This window comes from Hyla sarda, unplaced genomic scaffold, assembly GCF_029499605.1.
Source record: "Hyla sarda isolate aHylSar1 unplaced genomic scaffold, aHylSar1.hap1 scaffold_2592, whole genome shotgun sequence".
NCBI classification, from domain to species: Eukaryota; Metazoa; Chordata; class Amphibia; order Anura; family Hylidae; genus Hyla; species Hyla sarda.
In genome coordinates, this window is record NW_026609282.1 from 26,848 (window position 1) to 33,078 (window position 6,231).

General features: G+C 47.5%; 2 non-coding genes and 1 pseudogene across 2 annotated transcripts; all 3 read left to right on the forward strand.

Moving 5' to 3' along the window:
• Nucleotides 1-877: 877 nt before the first annotated feature.
• On the forward strand, nucleotides 878-1,068 carry LOC130324110 (U2 spliceosomal RNA). The gene has a single exon (XR_008869234.1). It is a non-coding gene; the product is annotated as a U2 spliceosomal RNA (small nuclear RNA).
• Nucleotides 1,069-3,165: 2,097 nt separating this feature from the next.
• Nucleotides 3,166-3,356, forward strand: LOC130324111 (U2 spliceosomal RNA). Its single transcript, XR_008869235.1, has one exon. It is a non-coding gene; the product is annotated as a U2 spliceosomal RNA (small nuclear RNA).
• Nucleotides 3,357-5,433: 2,077 nt separating this feature from the next.
• On the forward strand, nucleotides 5,434-5,608 carry LOC130324112 (U2 spliceosomal RNA; annotated as a pseudogene).
• The last annotated feature ends 623 nt before the right edge of the window (nucleotides 5,609-6,231 follow it).

Consider the following 6,231-nt stretch of genomic DNA (forward strand, 5'->3'; position numbering starts at 1 on the left):
TATACGCGCACACACACACATATATATAAACGTATTCTCCGTTGAGATATTGCAGCCGCTGCTGTGTCCAGGCCCAGGAGCCTTAGCACTGTGCTGTGATGTCACTCAATACCACTGACATCACTAGGTGTAAACAACATCTCTCCTTTGCTGTGTATGTGACTATGGAGCTGTTTGGTGATGTCGTCTATTATGGCCTTCATAGAAGCAACAGGAGATTGTTGCATCCATCTAGAACCCTCAGAACTACAGTGCTATGATGTCACTCACTTCCACAGGCCTTGCAGAGTGTAAACAACAACAACCCAGCTTTGTTGTGTATGTAACCATAGGGATTTGTGATGTCACCTAGAACCTTCACAGCAGCGACAGCTTTATGAGGAGCATCAGCACTGCTCTGCCTGAGCAGAACCATCACCGCCATAGGTTGTCAAATAACCCGGATTTAACCCACACAGGTAAGTCCAATGGGGTGCAGGCATGTCCTCTATGCTTACAGCTTCCCGTGGGTGTTGGTTTGATACCGTTTGGGGACAGCCAAGGAGGCATCTGCAGGCAACAAAGGTAGGTGTGTGCTTGTGTGTGTGTTTCCTATGCAGATCCTAAGCCCAGTGTCACATGCAAGTAGGAGGAGTAAGAAGGGTTCCTGGCAAATCCGGGTTATGGATTGCATTTAAAAAGGCCCCGTGGGAGTGCAATGGGCCCCTGTCTTGCTGCTTAGCAATAATGGTATGGGTTTAGGTTCTGCTGTGTGTACTGGTGGTTGACTGCCCCCCAGCCCAGAGTGTGCATGGAAAATTGTCTGGCAGCCTCCCTGACAGCAAGCAGTGATAGTGCCCATGAAGGGGACCTTGTTGGGCCCGCCCCTTTCACGGTTATCGCTTCTCGGCCTTTTGGCTAAGATCAAGTGTAGTATCTGTTCTTATCAGTTTAATATCTGATACGTCCCCTATCTGGGGACCATATATTAAATGGATTTTTGAGAACGGGGGCCGATTTCGAAGCTTGCTTCCGTCGCCCTATGCATTGACCCGATATGGCAGTATCTTCGGGTACAGTGCACCACCCCCTTACAGGGTTAAAAAGAAAGATTCCTACTTTCATTGCTACCTGCTTGCTGGCTAGCCAGCTAGCCAGCCCTGTGGGCCTTGCTGCTGCAGCCAAAAAACAAAAGGTGGTGCTGCTGCTGCTGCTTCTGCTGCTTCTGCTTGTGTCTGGCCGCTGTTGGAGCGTCCAGGCACAGGACTTCTGCTGCTGCTGACTAAATGGCCTCCTTAATTGGATCATTTGAGTAGCCAGCACACCTGTGCAGGTAGGGCATGACATGATAGGCAGCTGCCTTGATAGCGGGTGGGTGCTGAATGTTCCTAATTGACAAAATAAGATTAATGCTTATGAAGAAATATAAAATCTCATCCCTTCCCCAATATCGCGCCACACCCCTACCCCTTAATTCCCTGGTTGAACTTGATGGACATATGTCTTTTTTCGACCGTACTAACTATGTAACTATGTAACATAACATGGGGGGGGGGGGGGGGTCTCCTGGCTGTTCACACAGGTGTGTCATTGCTGTACATTGACCATGCATTGCTTCTGTGGTATTGCAAAGGCAAAGACAAATGCTTCCAGCCATCCATTGCACTAATGGATTGGTCATCAGCTGGCTGTCTATGTCCCGCATCAATATAGACCAAAGTACAGAGGGTTAGGCTATGCTATTGTGCACCTACCTGAGGCATCAGAAGGTGCGAGGCCCTTGCTAAATTCTGTGCACAGACTTTGAGATCTATACTTTAGACTGTATCTAAACCTGCTCCAACATGGACTGACATTCTGGCCTACTTTCAGCCGATGCGACTTGTCTGTCGCTGAACAGTCGCTTTTTATGTATTCAGCACCTATGTATAATGTTGTAAAAATGCTCTAGAAGCTAAAGTCGCAGAAATGTCACACATATTTGGCCTGCAACTTTCTGTGCGACAAATTCAGACAGGAAAAATCAGTATAAATCCTTAGAAAATTATCCCCCAGTGTCTCCATCTGCTGGCGGTATTGAATAAGCATTGCTGCACTGATGGGGTATGCATTAGACGAAAAAAAAGAAGAAAAAGAAGAATAATACGCCCAGAAAAGAGGCGAAAAGGAGAAAAACTTAAAAAAACGTGAAAAAAAAGTAAGAGGAAGAGAAGGGAAAAAAAGGTGGAAATGGGTTTAAAAGTGATTTCGGCGGAGAAATATATATATATATATATATATATATATATATATATATATATATATATATATATACGCGCACACACACACATATATATAAACGTATTCTCCGTTGAGATATTGCAGCCGCTGCTGTGTCCAGGCCCAGGAGCCTTAGCACTGTGCTGTGATGTCACTCAATACCACTGACATCACTAGGTGTAAACAACATCTCTCCTTTGCTGTGTATGTGACTATGGAGCTGTTTGGTGATGTCGTCTATTATGGCCTTCATAGAAGCAACAGGAGATTGTTGCATCCATCTAGAACCCTCAGAACTACAGTGCTATGATGTCACTCACTTCCACAGGCCTTGCAGAGTGTAAACAACAACAACCCAGCTTTGTTGTGTATGTAACCATAGGGATTTGTGATGTCACCTAGAACCTTCACAGCAGCGACAGCTTTATGAGGAGCATCAGCACTGCTCTGCCTGAGCAGAACCATCACCGCCATAGGTTGTCAAATAACCCGGATTTAACCCACACAGGTAAGTCCAATGGGGTGCAGGCATGTCCTCTATGCTTACAGCTTCCCGTGGGTGTTGGTTTGATACCGTTTGGGGACAGCCAAGGAGGCATCTGCAGGCAACAAAGGTAGGTGTGTGCTTGTGTGTGTGTTTCCTATGCAGATCCTAAGCCCAGTGTCACATGCAAGTAGGAGGAGTAAGAAGGGTTCCTGGCAAATCCGGGTTATGGATTGCATTTAAAAAGGCCCCGTGGGAGTGCAATGGGCCCCTGTCTTGCTGCTTAGCAATAATGGTATGGGTTTAGGTTCTGCTGTGTGTACTGGTGGTTGACTGCCCCCCAGCCCAGAGTGTGCATGGAAAATTGTCTGGCAGCCTCCCTGACAGCAAGCAGTGATAGTGCCCATGAAGGGGACCTTGTTGGGCCCGCCCCTTTCACGGTTATCGCTTCTCGGCCTTTTGGCTAAGATCAAGTGTAGTATCTGTTCTTATCAGTTTAATATCTGATACGTCCCCTATCTGGGGACCATATATTAAATGGATTTTTGAGAACGGGGGCCGATTTCGAAGCTTGCTTCCGTCGCCCTATGCATTGACCCGATATGGCAGTATCTTCGGGTACAGTGCACCACCCCCTTACAGGGTTAAAAAGAAAGATTCCTACTTTCATTGCTACCTGCTTGCTGGCTAGCCAGCTAGCCAGCCCTGTGGGCCTTGCTGCTGCAGCCAAAAAACAAAAGGTGGTGCTGCTGCTGCTGCTTCTGCTGCTTCTGCTTGTGTCTGGCCGCTGTTGGAGCGTCCAGGCACAGGACTTCTGCTGCTGCTGACTAAATGGCCTCCTTAATTGGATCATTTGAGTAGCCAGCACACCTGTGCAGGTAGGGCATGACATGATAGGCAGCTGCCTTGATAGCGGGTGGGTGCTGAATGTTCCTAATTGACAAAATAAGATTAATGCTTATGAAGAAATATAAAATCTCATCCCTTCCCCAATATCGCGCCACACCCCTACCCCTTAATTCCCTGGTTGAACTTGATGGACATATGTCTTTTTTCGACCGTACTAACTATGTAACTATGTAACATAACATGGGGGGGGTCTCCTGGCTGTTCACACAGGTGTGTCATTGCTGTACATTGACCATGCATTGCTTCTGTGGTATTGCAAAGGCAAAGACAAATGCTTCCAGCCATCCATTGCACTAATGGATTGGTCATCAGCTGGCTGTCTATGTCCCGCATCAATATAGACCAAAGTACAGAGGGTTAGGCTATGCTATTGTGCACCTACCTGATGCATCAGAAGGTGCGAGGCCCTTGCTAAATTCTGTGCACAGACTTTGAGATCTATACTTTAGACTGTATCTAAACCTGCTCCAACATGGACTGACATTCTGGCCTACTTTCAGCCGATGCGACTTGTCTGTCGCTGAACAGTCGCTTTTTATGTATTCAGCACCTATGTATAATGTTGTAAAAATGCTCTAGAAGCTAAAGTCGCAGAAATGTCACACATATTTGGCCTGCAACTTTCTGTGCGACAAATTCAGACAGGAAAAATCAGTATAAATCCTTAGAAAATTATCCCCCAGTGTCTCCATCTGCTGGCGGTATTGAATAAGCATTGCTGCACTGATGGGGTATGCATTAGACGAAAAAAAAGAAGAAAAAGAAGAATAATACGCCCAGAAAAGAGGCGAAAAGGAGAAAAACGTAAAAAAACGTGAAAAAAAAGTAAGAGGAAGAGAAGGGAAAAAAAGGTGGAAATGGGTTTAAAAGTGATTTCGGCGGAGAAATATATATATATATATATATATATATATATATATATATATATACGCGCACACACACACATATATATAAACGTATTCTCCGTTGAGATATTGCAGCCGCTGCTGTGTCCAGGCCCAGGAGCCTAAGCACTGTGCTGTGATGTCACTCAATACCACTGACATCACTAGGTGTAAACAACATCTCTCCTTTGCTGTGTATGTGACTATGGAGCTGTTTGGTGATGTCGTCTATTATGGCCTTCATAGAAGCAACAGGAGATTGTTGCATCCATCTAGAACCCTCAGAACTACAGTGCTATGATGTCACTCACTTCCACAGGCCTTGCAGAGTGTAAACAACAACAACCCAGCTTTGTTGTGTATGTAACCATAGGGATTTGTGATGTCACCTAGAACCTTCACAGCAGCGACAGCTTTATGAGGAGCATCAGCACTGCTCTGCCTGAGCAGAACCATCACCGCCATAGGTTGTCAAATAACCCGGATTTAACCCACACAGGTAAGTCCAATGGGGTGCAGGCATGTCCTCTATGCTTACAGCTTCCCGTGGGTGTTGGTTTGATACCGTTTGGGGACAGCCAAGGAGGCATCTGCAGGCAACAAAGGTAGGTGTGTGCTTGTGTGTGTGTTTCCTATGCAGATCCTAAGCCCAGTGTCACATGCAAGTAGGAGGAGTAAGAAGGGTTCCTGGCAAATCCGGGTTATGGATTGCATTTAAAAAGGCCCCGTGGGAGTGCAATGGGCCCCTGTCTTGCTGCTTAGCAATAATGGTATGGGTTTAGGTTCTGCTGTGTGTACTGGTGGTTGACTGCCCCCCAGCCCAGAGTGTGCATGGAAAATTGTCTGGCAGCCTCCCTGACAGCAAGCAGTGATAGTGCCCATGAAGGGGACCTTGTTGGGCCCGCCCCTTTCACGGTTATCGCTTCTCGGCCTTTTGGCTAAGATCAAGTGTAGTATCTGCATTTGGTCTGGTCGGAAGGTGTCTGTGGTACCCCGCTTCTCGGCCTTGGGGGATTGTCTCTCCTTACGGAGGGACTTCACCCCCTTGCTGCTATTGGGGAGCGGGCTTAGTCCTCAGACAACGGGTTGCGATCCCCCTGTCTCTGGGACCTTGTGTCTCAGAAGGCATTTTCGGTACGTTGAGCGTTACCTGTAGCTTCGGAAGCACCTAGGGTACCCCCGACCTCTGCCTTGGGTAAGGGTTCCGCTTTTATAGCGGGATTCCGAGCCCCTGCTGCTATTGGGGAAGGGGCTTAGTCCCTGGGTGTGGAAGATGCCGTTCTCCTGGGCTTTCCCCTCTGGGGAAATGTCGATGCGAAATACCATCCGCATAGAGGTGTCGGAGAGCCATCGTCAGTTGAAGAACCTCCGCTTCATTGCGGAGGTGATTCTTCTTGACTACTTCCGCCTCAATAGGGAGGACATCCTGTGTCTAAATGACCAGGAAAGCCGTGGCCTGTATACCGTCACCTTCACGGCCACGGCGTGTTGCGATAACATCTATGCAACCTTGTCTGGTGCGGACCAGAGGGACGATCGACTCGACGGTCTTTCGTTCCAGTTCCTCTATGGTGAGGAACATATACCGTTGGTGGTGGCTATGCACAGCCCTCATGTGACCACGGAGGATATAGCCACTTTTCTTCGGCGATACTGCGAAGAGGTGCGATTCGCAAACAAAATCTTGAACTCCGTGCGGTTCTGGAACGGCAAGAG